Consider the following 23385-nt stretch of genomic DNA (forward strand, 5'->3'; position numbering starts at 1 on the left):
GTCTGACTGGTAGGAAAAGCAATTAGAGCGTGTTCCCTTTGCTACAGCTTCACCAAGTCGACTCAATTATGCATGTTGCACATTTCCATGCAAAATGCAAAAGGAATTGAATTAATTGAAAGGCAATGGATGGATAGATGGATGGGCTAAAGAGCAGAGAGAGAGAGAAGTGTGTTCATTTTCTTCAAACTACATAAAAGCAAATGAAAATGTTTTTGAATACCTAATGTGTTTATAATGCCAGAAACGTGCAACGTGCAGATATTTTAGACATGTCAAAGCAACACAATAACAACATGCACAGACACAGACACACACACACACCCAGACACACACACACAGAGTTAGATAGTTGCAACTTTTCTCCAGGCATCTCAAGTTTTTGCTTTGCTTTGCTTTGGCATTACTTCCGTCAGTAGGTTGTCTCATTAGCTGCATTCTAAACAGCATTTAAGCCAAAGCTAATAATGTTAATGATAATGATGACAAAGTTTTGCATTTCATAATCATAATCATGGCCAGATGATGCAAGTCTTGAGACTACCTCAAGGCAGTTATTTGCCATTTGCGTCACACAAAAAAAGGAACAATAGCTGCTGCTTCTGCTCTTAACTCAGGGCCGTATCTTGCCCTAGGTTAAATATTATAATAAAATTTCTATGCCTTATTCTATTCTATTCATTAAGAATTTCTATTCGACAGAGAGAGAGAGGCTGATTATGTTTCCTAGTAGTTACACAAAGGGTTTAGATAAGTAGGTACATAGATTAGGAAAATATTTGTTAAATGAAACTTTAATTAAAGTTCTTATAACCTAGAACTTTCTATGCCATACTATAATCAATTAGCTGATAAATAACATTCTTAAAGTCAAAAGCATTTAAAAATTTTCTTTGGGAAATTATTTCAAGTGTTTTTATCGCTATCGGCTAGGCCAAACATTTAATTTTTAATCATTCCCATGGGATACGTAAATTTTATGTTGTTGACTTGAAACTAAATTCCAGGAAATTTAATATTCATGTGACTTATTTGATTAATTTTGTGGCTGCGGCCTTACTTATTGTTTGTCATCTCTTTTAAAGTTTAAGTTATGCTTACCTTAGAGCGGCCCTGACTAAACTTTTACAAAAGGTTTTATGCTGAATGAAAATTTTCTATTTGGTTAGGAAAACACAACAAAATGAAACAAAGTCTCTTTAGCTGTTGTCTCTCTGTCTCTATTATTGGGCGCAACTATGTTGTAAAGTTTTGAGGAAGTCATTTAAGATCAAGTTTAGCGATGCTTGAAGGTCTTCTTAACAGCAATTTCCTTAACGTTTTAAAGAGTGTCTATAATAAAAATAATAGTAAACTTCATGTACTTACATATATGTATGTCTGAATGTATGTAGGGTATAAAAGGCCTTTCCTTTTACTCATTTTATTGTTCATTTTTTGTTGCTGTCACAAATCATGAGAAACAGAGAAACCGAGAGAGAGAGAGAAGTAGTAAAGAAAATAGATCCATAGGCAGTTAGCCTGTGCTTTTGCCTGTGCTCTTAATGTGCCCAGAGAGATGTTATCTTTGCCATGCTTTATCTCTGACTTGAGTCTGCTCTCTCTCTCTCTCTCTACCTCTTACTCTGTCTAATCAATTTCAAATGGTTGTCGTGCCGCATGCCGCAGCATTTCAGTTGAGTTTTCAGTTATCAGTATTTGGCAATCTTTTTGAAATATTTTTTCCATATGGCTTGCCGCTACCGTCGCTGTGGTTGCTGCTGTTGTAGCTGTTGCTGATGCTTTAGCATCATCTTGTTTAGAGATTAGACACCGACAGCAGCAGCCGCAGCAGCAGCTAAAACAACAACAACAACAACAATGCCTGTCAGCGCCAGCCAACATAAAAAGGCACACAAATGTTGCTAACCAAAAAGTCATGCAACACACAATACAGAATTACAAATACACATGAAACATATTGCCAGCTACTTTTAATGCCTAAGCAACATGTTGCTATCATTTTCATTACATTAAATTACCTCTAAATGAATTACAGGTGATTAAAGTGAAATTTCAAGAATTTCTATGTACTTACAGAGAAACTAACAAAATTGTTTGCAACATTTGTATCGGCAACATGTTGCTGATGGCCAAGTTGATAGCCTTTCTGCACTCACACATACATCAATTTCTATTGCTGCAGGTCATAAAACTAAAAATTTGAAAATGATTATATATCTATACACGAAATCTACTTCCTATATAGAAAAACTTATATATGGCTAACAAGTGGAAAAAGCTTTTTTGCCCAAAAACCAAAAAATTATTTATTTGCATTTTGTTTAATGTGCTGTTGGGGGCCAGGCTAGGCTAGGCCAGACCAGACCAGGCCAGACCAGACCATGCCCAACCCAAACCCACGACCGTTGGCAAATGCATCGATCGGGAATCTTCTTCATCATCATTATTTTGATCATTATGACTGTGCTCGTATGTACACTCATCCATCTCTCTATCTAGTTTGTCTGTCTGTCTAGTCTAACTGTCTGTGGCTGCATTGTGCCATGAAATAAGTTGAACGTTTGGGTCTAAAATTTTGTTTTGTGTTTCCTTTGTTTATACTCTTTGCTACAAATCAATATTCATATAATTTTATACTCAACATTAGAATTGTATTTGATTGCATGTTGCATACAATTCTATTTCAAACTCAATACAGTTTAACAAAGAGAAAACAATGTTGCAGTGTATTAAATGTTTGACATAGTTGATAATTCCCATGGTCCAATCGTTTTGTTTCAACTTTCGCCGCAGTGCAACCCATGTGAAATGTGTTTCTTGTTGCATTCCACCCTGTAGAAGATGCCCCCCAAGCCAGTTGACTATATTTGTTCTAACTCTAGCACACTCCCCGCTCTTCTTTGCCCCTCTTTCTTTCTTATCCCCCACTTTTCATATGAACTGGCCACGTATTTGAATTCAATTTGTTTTGCTGCTGTTGCCGCTGCTTTGCCCAAAGGAGACACATTTTGTAGCTCGCGACCGACCTAGCCAGCCTTCGACCCCCCGTTCTGGTATCTTCCTTCACCCTCGAATGGTACTTGAGTTGGCAGCTCTCGCAGCTCAGCTCGTTGTTTCGTTGTGCCCCTTGACCTTTTTGGCTCTTGTATTTCTATTTCGAAACGTTTCAACTTGAAATTAGACATTTTAATGCTGTGAATTCCTAGAAAGTCGTCGGAGTTGACTCTATTCTGGTCTTTGGCCTTGAAAAATATGTGAAATTTTGCTATTTATACATACATACATACACATGTATATCGTTTATAGAAATTTTATCCAATTCTCTTTTTGTATGCACGTTCTTTATTTATTTTTGCTTTTGTTTGTGTCACCTTTTGCATTATACTTGCTCTTGGTGTTTTTTTTTTCTCTTTGCTTTGTTATTGGAATCAGTTTAATGAATTGAGGACATTGAGTACCTAATCTCGAATGTCTTAGCCACGTTGTCAACATTCTAGTCAAAGAACGAGCATGTCCAGTGCCATTTACTACACAACGGATCATATCATCTTTACGGTTCGGGTTAAACAAAATCAAGAATGGTTCCAGTTGCAACACTAAAACGACAATGACCATGGTGTGGAACAACTTTAAGCCGGCTTTGCAGCCGAATAGAATCGAAGGAGGTGCTTCAGATTTTCCAGAAGACCAAGGCAAACTTTGCCTTTTAAAGGACAGCCCAACAGTTCGTCTTAATGAACTTGGAAAAGCTAAGATTTAGAGCGTTATTGTTCAAATGTCAGCATATTGAATATGAACAGGAGCAGATCTGAGTTTGAGGAGTACTTAATATCCTAAATATGTGTACCTTATTATATATAAGTCTTTTAATGGCACGAACATCATCATTAACTTCTCCTGTTAAATGTCCTTTATGGAACAGATTGCAGAGGGACAATAGACAATGTACTTTTCATTCTCTTTCTCTCTCTCTATCACTATCGACTTTTTTTTTGTCCATTGTCATCACCATCACCTAATACAGATTGCATAAGAAAAAGCAATCAACATTAAAGAAATTGAAATGAAATTCCAATGAAATCCAACATTACTTTACTTTTTATGCTTGATTTGATTTTGAAATCAAATATTTAATAACTGAAAATACAATCAACAAGAAAACAACAATTGTTGAACAAACTATATCAACATGAAAGAAGGTCAAATAAAATTGTCAATAAATCTGTATGACCAAAATGTGTGTGCATCAATCTAACAATGTGGTCTTTTTTCTCTTTTGTGAAATTTGAAACACGCCTGAATGCAATGAGTACGAGATTACATGGAATTGCAAGTGGTTAACACTTGAATTGAAAATCGAAAACGCACTTTGATTCTAGGGATTGTGTATCAGAATTACTACTAAACACTTGACAATCGAATTGCAACATTAAACGATTATCGATATATAAATTCCAATTCTGGAATGGGTTTTTGCTCAAATACTCTTCAAAATCTGTAAATTTTTTCAAATTTAAACAATTAACATTAGTAAAATCCTTTTTTTCACTTTAATGTGAATTGCATTAGCTTTGCTTTATTATATCAAAAAGAATGTTCGGTGTTGTCTTTGGAAAATTCAAAGTAGTTTTGAATGTTGCTTTGTTTATAACGAATTAAAAATGTCAAAGCATTTTTACATTCTGTTGAAAAAAGTAAACAACAATTAAATACAAATTTTATTTGCCTTGCCTTGAAATGAGATGCCAAAATTCCACAATTCTCCCTCTACATGAAGTCTTCTTCTCCGATTTCAATGCATGTGGCACATTTTTCATGAATTGTTACCAATGTGGGAAAATATTTCAATTGTCATAAACACATTGCTTGTAAAGTTTTTATTTTTGATTTTTTTTTCTTCTTTTGTTTGGTTTAAAATGTTTAAAAATGCGAAAAGCGTAACGAAACGTAATGAACAGGCTGGCATTGAGGGCAGAATATAAAAAAATAAAAGAAGAGTGGAATCAAATTTCCATATCGAATGTGTATGTACAAGTAAAAAATTGCCAATTATGAATTTTAATGGTTAAATTGAATGGATTTTATTGAACAATCGATATGGATTTCAATGGATAATAGCAACAATTTACCAAAATACATACATGCATATCAAATCAAGTTTAACAATTTCAATGGCAATCATCGCTGTCGTCTGCCAGTCTTTCAATTAGCTCATTCAAAGTGTCAACGCATATGGCCAGATAACATAAATTTCACACGACTATATAGTATAGACATACATACATACATATAAATAAAGAGAGAGTAAGAGTGAGGGAGACAGATGTGCAGAGTGAGTGAAATGTTTAACCTACATTTGGCTTTTGTTGATAATGAAAATTGTCCAACTGCAAAATTTATGTATAATAAATCATCATGTGGACACAAAACACATTTCAAATCCCTAATGAATCTGCAAAACATTCATTTCAAATATATCTAGATGTATACATATATATAATGTATATCTAAGAAAAGCACTAAAAATTCAAATGAAAAGTGTATAAACAGTTCAAATGTTTAAACATTTTTCAAAACTATTTTAAACGAAAGAAAAACAGCAACAATTAATAATCAAAGTAAATGAAAAAAAAAAAAAAGAAAAAGAGTAAAACAAAAACTAAATGAATTTTTGATTCAACAAGTGTTTGCCCTTTGCTTTTTCTATTTTCCTCTTTGGCTTTTCATTAGGAAATGAAACTTAAACATTTAGAGCGCCAGTTTAATAGAATTCAAACCGAAATTTCTATACACTTGACAGTTTATACTTACCTTAGCCAAGTAAATAAAGTTTAGGGACTTGTTGAATGGATTGTGGGCTATCTTAACGAATACAAATAAATTTAATTTTAATTTTCAATTTCAACATCTTTTACTTATTGTCTAGGCAGACTATTGAACCAGCATTATTTTAAAGGGTATGGATGATAGCATCAATTAAATGAAAATGGAAAATTGTTTCTTTTTCGTCCCACAATGTGCGACCGAAGATGACTAATTTTCGTGTGTTTGTGTGTTAAAAATAAAGACAGGAAAATTGCCAAGAAAATTGGCACGCTTTTTTATTTCGTAAGGCAAATCTGTTTTGACTCTAAACGAAATGAAAAAAAAGAAGAAGAAAAAAACAAAATAAACTAGGCAAAGACTTTTGAGTGTGAACCAATTAACTCATCCAAGTTGATCTGATGAAAATTCTTGAGGTCTTATCGGATATTAGGTGCTCTATATATAGTAAATATACGTATAGTACCTATAGATATATGTATATATATGTAGTTCTAGTTAATTTTTTTAGTTATTGTGCGGTTTGTTTCATGTGTTCAGTCATTTTTCTTAGAGGCTTGCCAAGAAATTGAAAAATTGTTGCACAAAAGTGTTTTGGTTTGTTGTTTGTGTTTCGAAAACATTTATAACCAAACAACAAAAATACAAAATAGAAAAATGTTGCAAAATTCACAATAATGATGAAAATAGATGATGACGAAATTGTCGAAATAATAGACCAAAAATCATTGACATCAGGGCCGAGGGGAAATCAAATGTTAAGGAAATTCGAGACGCCAAGAGTTGTAATGATTTTTTTCTTCTTAATTTTCAATATATTTTCGAATTTTTGAAAGAAAAAACTTAGATGAAATCTTTATATTGAAACTGTTTTTCAGTTTATCAAATAATTGAAATTGGCGCAATGATTGGCTGAACCCTCCCTGTTAATTCAGGGTCCATGCCACAAAAACCATTTTTATTTCATTTGAAATAATCAAATACAGAAAAACCAATGATGGGCTGGGGGCGGGGACAGGAGGAGATGTGGCAAATGTGGGTTTATTGTCGCCACGAGCATTAATTAAAAGCCATTTTTATAATATTCTATAAGCATCTTTTTTATTTTTTCGTCATTTATTATGCAAAAGTTCTATAAACAATTTGCCAACATTGTATTTGTATTTATTAATAAGCAATTTCAATCAAGCCAAAAATGAAAGTCTAGCTCATTTGACGGGGTAAAAGGCTTTAGGCTGCTTCTCTATGTTCATGGCCAGGGTCAATAGGTTAGTTGGTTGGTTGGGGATAGGTTAATGCTAACCATCATAAAATAAAAGAACTCTTATGGCCTATGGCATCTGATTTTATGGTGGATCATTTCCAGTCCCACTCTTCAAATCCACACGCCTTCACACTCTGTAGGCTGTCTAGTGATGGACGGACATGGAGACTTCCGTTTTTCTAGTTGGTCTTGGGCAGGAAATGCAAATAAACAAAAAAAGCCGACAATGTCGACGTCAGAGAGATGCCATAATGAATGTTGCGCATATATAGGAAAAGGGGGTGGAGAGGGGATATGAGCGAGACTGCTACTGCTGCGAGGCGCCGCACAATTAGAATTGATTTTTATGTTCAGAGTCGTAAGTTTTAGATATTTATGCCGTTTGCCGTTTATTTTTGGTCTTACGCATTGCACACACAGAAGATAAAGAGTGGAAGAGAGGGGGGAGGAGGTAGGCTGGTATTTGGCAGGAAAATCAGTTGGTGGCAGGCCGGAAAATTCACTAGCCGATTTATTTATGGCAAATGTTTGCTCTTAAACAGAACAGAACAGAACAGAACAGAGACCAAACAGATTTAAATATTTTACTAAAAGGCAGACTCGCCCCAGTAGCAATGGCTTCTTCTCGTACACATTGCTCCAGATTCAGATCCAGTGAGCTGTTTACTTTAAGCCCTCTCGCTTTGTCTCGTTCTCGCTCTTAGCCCAGTTGAGTTGATTATGCTTTATGGCGAATTGGCTACTGAACCATGGACCATGGACCTCTCCAAAAACCGACAGCAAAAAAAAAAAAAAAAAAGGCAAGAAAAAGTAAAAAAAGGGGCGACCCAGTCACGTCTGCCTACAAGTTTCTATACCCTGTTAAAGGCAAGTTCTTCAGAAAATGGCTAGAAGAAACAATAGTAAATATATTTTTAGCAAATAATAAAGAAGTCAAATGATCTTGAAAGAGAAACACACTCACAGAGAGAGAGTAAAAGAAGGTGAGTTTTTCCTTCAGGTTCGTTTTTTTAAAAGGGTATTAAGGGATCGAATTGGCTTTAGGCTTTACTTATGTTTCGCCATTTTATTTTATTTTTTTTCTTCTTTTCTTTCATTTTGCTCAGTCTACCAATTTATGAATTTGCCTTTTGGGTTTCTTTTTAATGCTTAAACATTAACAGCCCAGAGAGTTTTTGGCTTGGCTTTTTCTTTATTTGCTGCTCGTTTTTGTGTCCCATGTCCTGTGTTCCGTGAAGAGGACATTAACATTATATACATATGTATGCATATATACATTCGTCTATATATGTATATATATTTAATTTATTTTGTTTTTCAGTTCTTTTTTTGTTTTTGTGTTTTGATGTTTCTTGGATTAGGCAAAAGGTAATCGTTTGGGATTATAAACAAATGACAAATGTAATGCAATTATAATTATATTCAAATGGTATTAGGCAAAGCAGACGGTCATGAAATTGTTTAACATATTGCTTATTCAACTTAAGATTTATATGGAAATCCTTTTACTTTTTTTTTTTCAACTGATGCAGAAGATAAAGCCATATTCTTATGATAATTACATTTTGTTGCTCTATCTTTTGATTTGCTCTTTAGCTCATTACTTTTTCTTTTCTCGAGTGGCCTTCCATTTGCAAAATGTCATGGATAAGTGAAATTTTTGCCTCCTGTTGTTCTTGTTTTTTTAATTTCAAATCGAGTCCTTTCATTAGCCATTTGCCTGGTGCTTAAATTTTGCATTATCCTCACTTCTACAATTCACAGGAAATTCTTGTGTATTTGCCTTGGCTTTCAACCCACCGGCAGTTCGTATTCCTTGCCGCCTCTCCGTCTGCCTCTTGGAAAAGTTCATGAAAATTCAATAAGTTTTGTGCTTTCGAAAATGAAGTTGGTCTTCTTTTAATACCTTAGCTAATAAAGGTATCTTTACTATGGTGAAGAGCCCAGAAATGGAAATGGAATAAAATAAGTACAAAATGTTAGACAAAGTGAATTCGTTGCCCTCACTAAGTTTAGTTTCCATGGTTAGGGTATATTAAACCTCATCATGGTTAAAACAAGTCAATGTCTTTTTTGGTTTTGTATGCTTTTCACAACATTTTTTCCGGCTCCACGCTTTGATAAATGATTTGGTTTTTTTTCTCTCTTATTTTTCCTTTTTTTGGTGTTAATTTTATCCGTGACGAATGAGGGTAGAATAGGGCGTGGGTGCTGAGAGCTGGGTGGAAAGTGTGTAGACTCATCATAAGTTTTAATTAGCCGCACTTTATGCAAACGCATTTAAATCAACAAACAAAACAAAAGAAGGAAGAAAAATAAGTGCCCAGAGAGAGTGAGAGAGAGAGAGAGGGGGAGAAAAAAACCGAAATAAAAAAAGAAAACCTTCAACTTTTGAACGGGGTTTGTAGCTTCTCTAAGGGTGAAAGATAGCAGAGAGGCTAGTTTGGGGCCTAGGAAAAGAAAGAAAATCAATTAGCCTAGTGGCTTTAGTCTCTAATCGAGAAAACCAACGAGAGAGTGCGAGAGAGGAAGAGACAGATGGAGAGATAGAAGCGCAGTGAGAGATATGAACACACTTTTCGCCTGACTCTGGTCCAGCAGCATCCGTTTCCTGCTGTCGACAGTCAAGTCCAATCATTTGTGATGACTTTTGTCCTTGCATTTCCTTCTGCACTCGCCATGCCACGCCTCCCCCACTTCCCCGCTGTAAACCCCTTTCCATTGTGGCCCTGTTTCACTTCAACACATTCATTCCCTCCCATCCTGGGGGGCAAATATTGAAACAACTGATTAGTTTGATGTGAATCGAATGTGTGTGTGTGTGTGTGGGTATATTGTAGCTGTGTGCATGCGTGTATGTGGCCTGTTGAGTCCTGTTAGTCCTCCGGCTAATCCTCAATTGAAACAATAGTTGGAATTTGCCATAATCACATGGACAATATTGATCTACGAACATAAATATAAAACAGTTGCAAATATTCAAATATTCATGACATTTTAATTGAGCCAAGTGGAAAATCAAAGAAAATTGATATGAAAATCTATAAGGAAAATGCATTCCTATTATATATGAATGATATGGCTTTGGTCTATAGACAGACGGTTAGATAGAGAATATTGACATATGTACATACATATGTAAAGCGTATGTAAGATAAGGGGCTGAGGGTCATAGGAATGTATTAAAATAATTATATTTGCTATGCAAATTCAGTGTCCCTTTTAGCTTTTCCTCTCACTCTCTCTCTCTCTCTCTTTCTATCTTTTTGTTTTTCATACTCACACACACATAAACACTTATTCTGTAGAATTGAAAGTTGGTTGTAGTTGGAAGACTAGACCGGAATCTAAATGACAATTGAGTTGTGCCAACTTTTTTGATACCCTAAACTCTTCATGGCGGGGATTTGGGCATAACAATGTCATGTGGATAAAATACATATACTATATATTTCAAATTGCCACACCCATTAAATGTGTTGAGAGTAAGAATAATAAAATCTTAGATAATGATCTCCTTTTTTTAATTCTAGGGGCCAATGGGCATCGGAAAGTCGATTTGTTTATGGCATTTTTCCTAATGGAATCACAATTTTCCGAAACCTAAACCCACCCACCTTACTCATACACAGGCACTCGCATACATATATGTATGAGAAAAGTTATTTAACTGCAAAGTTCAGAGCAAATAAAGCGATTCTCTCTGTCTCTGTCTGCCTCCTTCCGCCTTCACACCACCCTCATGACGTTTGAGGCTGTGGGGCGTCACCTAAATTGGACTTAATCAAATTGCCAAAATGTCGACAACAAAACGACAGGCAAAGAAGAGACATTTTGCACGCTTCAACTTTTTCTTCCTCTTTTTTTTTTTTTTTTGCTGCTGGGAAAGTTGGAGAAGTTGGTTGGACAGCAGTAGCAGAAGAAGGAGGAGATTGAAACGGAACTGAGAAGCAGCCAGGCAAGTGAGCATGAAAAATTGATATGTCATCTATGCTACACATGAAAGAAAAAACAAAAAAAAAAACAATCTTGATCTGTGCTCCATCAGCATATTGAAATCTGTTGAAGGTATGAGACTTACATTGAATACTTACAAGCAAAATATATAAAGTTCTAATACCGATTTAGATAGTTCTTAGTGAGTTAAGACTAAATATAAAGCCATCATTGATATTTATCAGATTCCTGAATATCTTTGAATGTAAAAACTAAAGGATTCTTCTCTTAATCTTTGTGTCCTTTTTTGTAACTTCAATTCCATTTCCATTTCAAATGGCTAATTATATTTAAGTTAAGGCAAAATGCCTTGACCTACAAATTATACAAAAGTAAAGCAACTTATTGCAGAGATTTCACATTCTACTTGGTTTTTAGTAAGTCCAACTAATTGCAATGCGGCAGGTGAAAATGCACAACAGAAGCAACAACAACAGCAATAACAAAAGCCAAGTCAATTAAGTGGCCAAAGGGCTAAAGGTTCTCTCTACTTGGGGATTTTGCCTTCTATATAGCTTACCTACCTAGGCTAACTCTTTCTCTTTGACTTTATTATAAACTGCGATTTGAATAAGCATGACCTAATTTAGCCAAGCAGAAAACAGAGCAAAACAACAGCAACAATAGCATAGAGAGAGAGAAAGAGAGATAAAAATTGAGGCGAGAAAGAAATAGAAGAGCAACATATTTAAAACGTTTAATTAGAATGGCAACAATTGCTCCCTTTTCACTGTTTTAGGGTCCCTTTCGGTACCTCTGTGTCCTCTCTGCTATATCCTCTTTTTAATCCCATTTTTTTGTTCTTTCTTTCTTTCTTTCTATCTTTTATTATCTGTTCCTTGTACGCTCTGGCTCCATCATCTCTATTGTATTTCGCTTTTTGTGTTGTTTTAATGCCCGAGCTAAAGTGGTGCCACTTCCAGTGCTAACAAGCATATCCTTTCCATTCCAAACACTGAATTCATTCTCCATCCTGTTGTTGTTTGGTTGTCCTTTGGCTCTTTTGGCCAGTAGCTTTGGCACCTCTTAAGTTGGCAAACATTTCAACAATTTTTTACCCCTCGCTTTTTGTTGTTGTTGTTTTTGTTCATTGGCGACTTGCAGTATTTTTTGTTGCTGTTGTTGTTGTTGTTTTACAAATTGAGTGGCTTTTCCCCCATTGTTGACCTCCTCATCCTCATTCGACTCGTTGTCGGCCCTCTATCTATGAAGTGAGTAAGGGGTCAGGCAGCACCTACATACATGATGCATATGCACGTTATGTCTACGCACTTGGCATTTTATAACTGGGTCAACTGGCAGACCTCTATAAATGTCTATGACTGTGAATATACGAATATGAATATAAATGGTTGTTTGCTTTAGTTAACATCTTGATAGATGCACTAGATAACACATGTAGATGCCCCTTCTCCCTTTTTCTTTCCTTTTTACGTTAAAAACTTTAACGAAATGACCAATAAAAGTCACTACAGAGTTTTTGGTTAGCAACATGCGAATGCATTTCACTAACCACTGACCACTGACTGACATCTCCGACCGACTATATAAAGTGAGAGCAGATTGTTTAATTAAGCGCACTTAGCGCACTTTCCTGAGCCCACACGTCTTTTAATTGACTGTGTGCACTTTCCCACAATACTTATAGCATTAAAATGATTGATATGATGTCATTATCAAGCTGGTGAAATTGAACTGACGGGAAAGAAGAGTATATACAAGTCGTTTTAATCACATGGAAGTGTGCCTGTGAATGTTTTCGCCAACATATTTTGGCGAAATGCCCCCAAAGTGTCTACGCTTAGCTATGCAAAGATAAACAAGACATGTGGCTAGTGTCTCTACCTCCTCCTGGTCTTTTACTTTCCCTCTCTACCCCCTGTCAATATGTGTTTCACTGAGCGATAAGCCTAATTGGCTTTGACCAATGTGCATTTCGGTTGTGGGGTTGGGGGGGAGGAACTATTGGGGAACTATTGAGTACATCATGAGTATCCCCCAAGTGAATGAGTGAGCGAGTCAAAGCGTGCGTGAATGCGTGCGTGCGTCAATTGCATTTGCAACTTGTACAAGTGGCAACAGTTTACAACAACAACAACAACAGCACTAACAAATTAATATGCGTGGGCTGCCAAACGATGCCGACAAAAATCAACAAATAACAGCAACAACAACAGCAACGAAAAAGAAAATCAAATAGAAAAACAAAACGGCAAACAACTTCATTAACTGAAGCCAACATGTGCCCATTTTGCCGGCTGATTGACTGATTATGGTCAAGTGTTGGAGTGTGGCAATGCAATGCAACCGCCGCGCCGGCTAGCACCACCTCCCCACATAACCCACCATCATCATAATGATCAAAACCATCGGTAACACCTCGCTCTCTCTCCTCCATCCGCCATCCACCACCTTCTCATTGGCTTATCCGTTTCAAATTGTATTTATCATGCACATGCCATCGTTAAATTGGCAAAAATTTTTATGCTAAGTGTTTGCATTTTGTGGTTATTTGTTTTTTTTTTTTCTTATTTCTCCTAATTTTTATGTTGTGTGTTTTTATTTATTTGTTGGTTTTTATGTAGTGAATGTTGGTTTGTTGGATTTGTATTTCTCTAACATTTTGTTTTGCTTAACTAAGCGTGTTGCATGAGGCGTATGCGTTATATGTATGCAAACACTTGTATATTACATGCATTGCACATACGCACTGTTGGACGATATAAAATTCAAGCTGAATGCAGAAACAAACAAAAAATGCACTAGCAAGAGGAAACAAGAAAAACACACACTCAAACATACTTAAAACACACACACACACACACACACATAGAGAGTGGAAGAGATTTATAAAAATCAGCAAACAACAAATGTTGGTAATATTTTTTCTCTCTCTGGTGGGGGGGGAGCATTTCTTACCTCGATAATTTTTTGTACTAGCTCGTAAGAGGATTAGTTTATGGCCAAATGCTTATCAAAGTTTACCTAGAAAATGAAAAGAAGAATTGATTAGATATGCTTTAGAATTGCTTACAATAAATACCAGAAAATGGATTAGTTTCCTTTTTTTTCGTTTGGTATCCTTCAATGTGCGATTAAACTATTTAGTTGGTTTTGCCTTTTAAACCGATTAATAAGGTTTGAGTGATTCATTTAATTGCTTATTAGATAAGAATGTTTTGCATCAATTTCTTTACAAATTCCCATATCGAGGTAAAATCTTGATGTCAGCAATATTTTGGCTTGGTATTATAACTAAACGTTCCGGAATTAGCGTAAATTTTAATATGACACGTTCAGAACGAAACAGAGAAAAAAAAAAAATAATCATCATCAATGCTACAAGTTCAAAATTTGATAACCTTTCAACGTTCACAATTTTTTGGGTATTCTGGGTTATTGAGGTCATCGTTTGTTCTGATCAGTGTTCTGTGTCTATATACAAATTGCTCAATTGATTGATAGTGATAGAACAAATAAACTAACTTGGCATGTTATGTTAAGTGCTTGTACCCTATTAAAGAATGAAATTTTTAATAATGTTATGATATTACCCTTTTCTAGGGTATCTCATAGTCTACGTTGCAATTAAAGATTGATACTGAATGGGCTTCTTTAGCACTTTGTTTTTAGAGTAACACAAAAATGCAAATGAAGCTAATCATAAGAAAGCTTTTGTGTTCTCTACCCCCCTCTCTCTCTTTCTCTGTTTATCTTTCTCTATCATTCATACATATGTATATATACCTCAATTCTTCCCCGCTAGTTCCCTCAGTTGACAACTGCAACAAATGAGTTTCGTTTTTGTCTCTGTGTTGTTGCTGCTGCTGCTGGTCGTTTTTTATATTTCTATATATGTATTATTTTTCGGTTAGAGTGTTGCAAATTCTCGCACTGGATTAGCTGAACAGCAGCTAAACAAATAGCAGGGAGCGGAAAAGGAAAGGGAAAACTCTAGAAAACTAGGAAGAAGAACCCAACCAACAACAAACTGAAAGCAGCTGCACTACAAAGCGAAATAAAAACTAACAGAAAAAAAACGAGAGAAGAATAACCAAATAAAACTACACACACTCAAGATGAAAGTGGTGGGAAAAAGAGTTGGGGAAAGCAAGAGACAGAGAAAGAGAGAGAGAGCGCGAGTTTTGGCGATAGTGGAATGGGATGAGGGGTTTGACAGGAATTTCCTTTTCTTTTTTGTTGCACATTTTTCACTTGTTTTGTATGTTCGTTGCAAGATTTTGCACATTTTTCCTGCTGCTGTTTTTCTTGAGAGAATCTTTTTTTCTTTCTTTCGTGTGTTGTTCGGATGCTCAGACACTAGAGAAGGAGCACCCAGCATATGGTGTTGGAGGAGTTGCGGGGCAACAATGTGGATAAGAACTTGGAAAATTGCATTAAAAATGCCAATGTTGCCACTGGCATTTGATTTGACCTTCTTTTTCTCTTACATACATACATTCACTTCTATTGCTCTCTTTTGCTTCCATTCTCTTACATTTCTTTTACCCTCTCTCCTGTCCCTTTAACCCACACTCTGTGTGTGTGTGTGTGTGTGTGCCTAACCTTTGCCATTTTCATTTTCCATTCAATTAACTGGGCCCAAAAAAAAAAAAAAAACAAAATTACACAGCAAATCATTTGACCATAAAGCTAATTGAAAATATATTTATGAATTTCAACCGCAAAAATAAATACCAATTTCTGTCCGTATTATCAAACACACAGGACCAAACCAGTACAACAGAAAGAAAGAAGAAGAAAAAAACCATAGGAAATGAGAAATGTCAAAATGCGTATGAAATTTGCATAAATTTTATGTACAAATATCCCATAAGCCACACACCGCAATTTATATACCCTTGACTTCAAACTGAAAATACATAGATTTGGTTTGGCAAAGCTTAAGCTTAAACTCTGGACATTGTAACATTAACTAAGTAACATTAATTAGTTAGTTAACATTAATTAGTTTATGCAATTCCAAAAGATTTTCCATCAAATCGTATTGCAAAGCTTCAATTTGCAGGGTATTGACAGAACGAAAGATACATATCAGCCAACTGGAAAAAGATTTATGTGAACGGCGCCAATTTAGGCCGGAAATTTTGGTCGCATACTTTTTTTTTTGGTATTCTCATTGAAATTGAAAACATATTAAATGCACATTAATTTCATATGCCAGAGAGAGAGAGAGAGAGAGACAAGATTTGGTTGACTGTTTGTTTGAATGAAACTCCAAAAAATGCTCAACAAATTTTATTGTGTGATGTCAATTAACTTTTAAAATATTTGCCAATTTTCGTTACTTCCTTTATTCCTTTTTTACAAACTATTCAAAAGAAAAGCTAAAAATGAAGAATAATTATCTTGATAGTTGTGGACTGGTGATAGCTTTTAAATATTTATAAATACTTGCAATAAGTATTTAAGACAATTTTTCACATATTATTACAGCTCATCACTAAAAACGTTGGCACCTTAATGAATTTTGAAACGAATTTAATGCAGTTTATGGGAAATGAACAGCTATTTATATGAGAAGTTTCCAAACTCGTGTTGACCAAAGCTTAGGACACATGTACATACATATGTAAGTATGTATTTTTTATAATTGAAGATAAGATAAAATGACGGATGTAAGACAACATGGCTGAATTGTATTTTAGCCATCATTTTATTTAGCATGGGCTGACAATTTATTAAGTCATCACTTACACACAACGCCCCTCCTTCAACGCCTAACCTCCTTGTCTTATGTCTTTACTACTTTCCGTTTAGATTCGTTGTTCCTCGCCAGCTTGATGTAATGTATTACATCATTAATTCAAGCGAAGTGCGAAAAAGAACTCTGAACTGAACTCATTTCATCACCAGCTTTAACTTTGAGTTTGATTAATTTCGCTTAAATTTGGTTTATTGTGTCTTTTTGGGCCGTTGTCGTCTTTGTCATTGTCGCCGCTTTTTGTTTTATGGCTAATTAAAAAAAACAAAAAACACACGCAGCAACACAAACGATGAGAAACAGTTTGTCACCTCATAAAATTGAACATGTTTGGCATTCTGTTGGGTTGTTTTTTTATTTTATAATTCTTGTTTTTGAATCTCTCAATGTGATCTAATTCATATGAGCAATTGACCAAACTCAAAGGGAATTTATGCCTAAAAGGGTCAACTAAGTAAATTTTTAGACCCTGAAGAAGATTCGATACTCTAGCTAATTGCCTTTTCTTAGACACACCCAAATAGATGCAAAGAATGGCTTAATGAATAGTTTGAATGAATTAAATTAAGTGATGATTAATGCTCGAATTAGTTTAGTTTAATGATCATTTCTTACTACAAAAAGTTTCCCACATATTTTTAAACAAAATGTCTAATCTAATTTGTTGGCTATTACTATACAGATTACCATTAAATAAACTTATTAAACACATCAAACACAATCAGGCACATATAAATAATTGGTTCATTCAAATTGATTTTCAGACCCTTTTTAACCCCTCCTAACCCTTCTCCAACTAATAGTTATAGCATAATAATATAGAAAGATGACAAAAAGATTTCAGTGCATTTTGCTTGTATCTCTTGCACTTTGGCTAAATTAGGTACGATGTTAAAGCTTAAAGATCATAACTAAACTGATAAGTAGGGAAATATTTGATATGATGGTTGCTGGTTGCATTGACATGGAAGAGTTAAAGAAGCCTTTAAACGAATGTATGTACCCTCGTTTTGGGCTAGGGCATCAGTGGTTAGAGTGATGAAGTGAAACCATAAACATGAAAGCCTATAAAGCAAAAAAATTTCTGCTTACTGGATACTGGTTTGCCTGCCCTCTTACCAATTCGTTCACTTTGTTATAGTTCATTTTCGGTTATTTTTCATTCTGTTCTTTTCTTGTTTGATGGTGTTGTCTTTGTCAACATGATCTTGAATTTCGCATTCCAAGCGCATAAACTTTAAAGTTTTATTTATTTAGTTTTTTTTTTTTTCTCTCTCTTTCTTTATTTTTGGGGTTGTTGTGACTTGATTAGATTCAAGTTTTTGGTTCAACTTATTTGGCATTCAACTCTTTAACGTGTTACTCTTCCTCCCGATGTCTCTCTATCTCTCTCTCTCCCTTTATTTACTCCATTATTTATTTTTTTGTTGTATGTTCTTAACACGCACCCAAAAAAAGGCAAAAAATAAAAATAAAACGGGGCAACAAAAACATATTTTATATGGTTTCAGTTTATTGTTTTCTCTCGAAATTTTTGCATGCTTGTGCAATTATAATGTGGATATATGTATGTATATACATACATACATACATATATATCTCTCGTGACTTATGTATTCAAAAGTCATAAACAAAGATATTTCCTTTCCGAAAGTTCTTTCCAATTGTTCAATTTTGTATGTGAATGGCATAAATCTGTGATTTATATGGGTTGCTTCTTCTTCAACTTAGCGGAGCAATTAAACTTGCCCCGTTTCTTCTTGCAGTGTTGGTATTGGTTGTCAATTTAGCTAAGCCCAGCTTAAGCACATTTTTGTGTTTTCTTTTATGATTTGTTCTTGTTTTTCCCCCTTTTTTGTTTTGTACTTTTGACAATTCATTCTTTACCTATTTGTTATTATTACAACATATTCTGCTTCGGTTTTTAAACTTTGCAACAACAACAACAACACCATCAATCGAAAATTCCCCAAGTGACACTTCAGTTTAATGAACTTGCGTACGAAAGAAAGAAAAAAAATGGGGAAAAAATGTCAAATGTCTGCTTTACAGATTCTTGAAATGAAGTTGGTACAACGATCCGCAAATACCCTTTGGAAAAATGTCAAGTGTAACTGAAATTTCCAACTAAATCGAAACCAATTTACTATCCCATTATGGTTTATAGTTATGGCCAAGAAATTTGTACATCAAGCCAAAGAATTTTCGAAAGGTTATCTACATATATTCTGGTCTGTGTTGGTTACACAGAAACCACTAGAGAAAAAAATGAGCCCAAAACCCACATGAAACTTCTCACTTTATGGTCTGGCTGTCTGGCTAATTCCCCTGGCATGTGGTGAAAAACTCTTCTGAAACTGCGATATAATTAAGACCAAAAAACCGCAAAGAAAAAAAAAAAAAGAGAAGCATTTCCACAATTTCGCATTTTCACTGTGTTTCGATTGAAAATGGCAAAAGAAAAATCCCAAAAACCAGGATCTCTTTGCCACAGTCGCTTGTTTTGCGGTTGATTAATTAGAAAAGTTTTTTTTTGTTGTTTATTTCAAAATTGCCTAGTAAATTGTCAGCTTGACACTGACTGACTGACTGACTGACTGACTAACTGCCTAACTGACTCTGTCTTTTGTGTCAATTGATGAATTTCGATTTTCCCATCTTTATCATTTTGATGGCCAAGTAAAACTAAATATTTAACTAGGAAATCGATAAAAAGTTTAACTTAATTAGCATCAAAAGGAAATTTATATATACGACAAAGATGAAAGTTTTTGTATGGGGTGGGCAGAAGGGGCGTATGCTTGATAAACAAAATAGAAGAGTAAAGAGTTAACTTTTTGCACAAGCCTTCATCTCCTGTTCCTGTTGTTTTACATGTCTATGAGTAAAACAAGGGAAAAAAATAGAGAGAGAGAGGGCAGTAGGGTGTGGAGAAATAGAAAAAGGTCAAGGACGTTTAGAGAAATTGAGTAGGTTGTAGGTCGCATCTAAAACAACTTAAACTTAACCTAATCTCATGGGCATCATCGACATTGGCATCGGCATTAAATGACTAGCAAATCGATTAGATTAAAACGCATTTGACGGGCAAATAAAAATAAAACAACAAATAATCCAAATCAAACAAATATATATCGTTAGCATCCCACTCTCTCTCTCCCTTGGTGTCTCTGGCGCCCCTTGTCTGTCATTCACCATCTAAATCAGATTCTGAATCGGAGGTCTGTCGACGACGTCTGGGTATAATTTCTCAGCTAATGTCAACAATTTGTAATGCATCGCCCCAATGAATTGGCGCCTGAATCAGCTCATTGCCGATCTTAATGACAGAATGTTTTCTATATGTGTGTGTGTGTGTGAGTGTGTGTGTGTACTCAATTGATTCTGATGGGCACAATATTTCGTCATTTTGTCTTATTGATTATTTTGAGCGAAATGTGTTATTTGTTTTTTTTTTATTAAAATTCATTATAAATTATTTCAATTGCGAATCATTGCAAAAATAGTCGTTGAAATTGTTATTCAAATGATGATGATTAATACATGCAAACGTGGCCATAATGAAAAGTCAATATTAAACAAAAATATAATTTCAATTCATATCAATTAACAAATGCATCATTAGATGTCAGAACGTGAAATGAAACCAATTAAGACTCAATCAACTATTAAGATTTTTATTGATATACATATATGTATTTAGGTACATTCAAAAGGCATAAATTGATATTAAATAAACGTCGATTTAGTCTAATAGATATAATAACTTCAAAAACCTTCTTGTGAGGGGGTAAAGGGAGAGAAAATTTCAATTTCAAGATGTTTTTTTGCGTTTTGCTTCTATCAATTATGCATGTTGTTTAAGATTATGTTGTTACCAGCTGCCGCAACCGCCCCGCCCCACCCCCTGCCTAGGCACCTCCTCAGCAAATACCACGCAAGCAGCAACATCTCGTTCCACATTTGTTGACCGACTAATCTAATCTAAGCTTATCTATTTAACAGCAGCAGAATGTAGCGTACAATTAGCTCAGTAACTAACAAGTACTAGGAAAATATTTCACAGTTTCAGCATTGTTTTTAGCCAGCCATAACATGAACATGAACATATGAGACCAGAGGGTGGTGGGGGTTTTGTCCAGGGAGGTGGTACATAACCCTCTTGAAGCAATTAGCAGAAATTGCAAATTAATAATCATGTCTCGTGTGGCTAACTAGAAGCCAACCCACTCACCCACTTAATAGAAAATGAGTTGCACTTGCTACACAGGCAACACATATGCATGGTGGAGCAAGGGACGAGGTCGGGGGAAGGTTGGGGCATGAGGGCTATCACGAGAAGGTTATGTACGAGGAAGAAGCAAAAAAAAACCATAACAATTTTTGCCCGGGCATATGAAAAATGTATGCGAAGCAAACTTTAAATTCATTTGCACACACACACACACAGAGTCAGGATAACTTTGGTGGGGGGGAGATGAGGGGGGAACCTGGTGACAACATTTGCCAAAAGGACATGAACACGTCCATGTGTGTACGGGTGTGTGTGTGTGTGTGCTGGTGTATGACATAAGGGCAGGTCGTCAGCTCAGTTTGTTTAAACTGCGGTTTGCTTGCCTCTACAGGATGTGGGCGTTGTTCGGGGCGTGACTTAGCGTGCCCATTCGCACTTTCAATAGATGAGGGTAAATGAAGAAGAGAACGGCGTGGGCGAGCAACAGAGAGTGGGTGGAAGGGAGCTAGGGAAAGTCGGTAGGGGATCAAGAGTAGAGGGTAAAGGTTGAGGTGGCAACAGAGGTAAAGAAATGTTTCGTGCCTCACTTCTATTTACGCTTTTATCACACACACACACACACACACACAGAGCGGTCTGTTTGGCCTGCTCGGTCGTTTGGTGAACCGTTTCTTAGTCGGACCCCTCTATACAATTTGTTTTGCTCCATTTCTATTCTCCATTCTGACCGCTGGCCCCTGCTCCCTCCGCTACAATCTACCTCCTCTTATCATTATCTCAGCCATTTCGTGTTAACCTTGGGCCAAAGAGCATTAAAACCATGCCAAGTGTTTTGTTAGTAAAGTACGAAAAAAAAAAAAAAAAACGAAATGAAGAATAATACTGGACGAAGGCCTAATACACACCCACCCAAAACTCACACACACACACACACACACTCAGAGAGGAAGGACTAAGGAGGCGAGAGAGTCGTTAGGTAGTTGGGGCCTTGACTCATTTCGAATTCGTGCAAATTGCCATCCTCCTGCACTGCACTGAAATTCCAGGCCCTTGCCATTTTCTCGCCATTCACATAGTGGTCCTTCTCTCATCGTTACCTTCTTTCACCTTCGTTTGCTTCTTCGTCAACCTCATCAACATGATGATGCCGCTTCCTCTTGTACTTCTTCTTCATCTTCTGTATCATCATCATCATCATCTTCTTCTTGTTCATGTGTTGTTTGTTGCTCTTGATGGCGAAACTGTTGCATTTTTTATGCCATTTTATTTCAGTTTTTATTTTTATGCTCGACTCCACCAAATGTTTCTCATACAAAAATACCAAAACAACAACAACCTCCTCCATCTTCTTCCCGACCGAAAGAAGTTTATCATATTGTTGTCTCTGAGGCCGAGACGGTGACTTTATTTCTTTCTACATACATTTGTTCTCTTTTGTATCTATATGTTTTATTATTTTTTTCTTCTTCTTCTCCTCATTTTTATCTTGTTCTGTTTCTTTAATACCCTAAAAAGTGCAAGAAAATGCACTGAGCTTCTGTTTGAACATTTACTATGATAAATTTAAGTCTAACAAGTTTTGTGTTTTACTTTTCCAATTGTCAGATTGGAAAATTATTTCAGGGTATCTAAGAAAAGTTACTTTATTTAGAACTAAAAACATTTCCAAATGATTCTGCATACCAAGAAAATAAAGAATCGTAAAAACATTTTGTCACTAACATTCGGAGAACTTTGAAACTTTTTGACTTTAAGATATTTTTTCGAAACTTTAATCCAAGCATTTCTGAAATAAGTTGTTTTAGTTGCTTGAACCTTTATTTTAATATTCATAGATGATTTCATGATGTGAAGAGCATTCCACCATCGACTCTTTTATGGACTGCAAATGAATCCCGATTTACGCCTCCTTCTTTAGGCGCTCCCTTACATACATATCTCTGCTAATGTCTATTTTGTTAGGGTCTCTGGGCAATCTGTGGGTCGTCTCTGGTTTTGCATTTCGGCATTTTTGTTTCAGTTTTGGTTTTGGTTTTGGTTTTCTTTTCTTTCTCGTTTTTATGATATTCCCCTAGTGTCCGTGGCAGTATAACTCAGTTTTCGTGGCATTCTTTACTTGTTTTTTTTTTTTTTGGCTTTCGCTGAATAAAGCAGAAATGTATTTTTAGTGTTTTGCTAAATGTCTAAAAATATGCGCACCTGAGACCAACGGTGGAAGGAGCGAGGAGGAGCCGTCTCCCTTTTTTATTTATGAGCCTCCAAAAAAAAAAAAAAATGAAATAACGTCGCTTCGTGCATTTGTCTTGAATCTTTGCTCTCTGCTGAAGGTCATTTTGAGTT

General features: G+C 35.5%; 1 protein-coding gene across 6 annotated transcripts in view; it reads right to left on the reverse strand.

Moving 5' to 3' along the window:
* The window catches only part of rgn (regeneration), a 52935-nt gene that overhangs the window by 26852 nt on the left and 2698 nt on the right, over positions 1–23385 (reverse strand). The window contains exon 2 of one of the 6 annotated variants that reach the window (XM_068287075.1): positions 14006–14071. The exons of the other annotated variants lie outside the window; for them this stretch is intronic. The gene's annotated coding sequence lies outside the window, so the exon portion shown is untranslated. The remainder of the gene's footprint in view (positions 1–14005; positions 14072–23385) is intronic. 6 annotated transcript variants of the gene reach the window in all.

Source organism: Drosophila tropicalis, unplaced genomic scaffold, assembly GCF_018151085.1.
Source record: "Drosophila tropicalis isolate 14030-0801.00 unplaced genomic scaffold, ASM1815108v1 contig_463, whole genome shotgun sequence".
NCBI lineage: Eukaryota > Metazoa > Arthropoda > Insecta > Diptera > Drosophilidae > Drosophila > Drosophila tropicalis.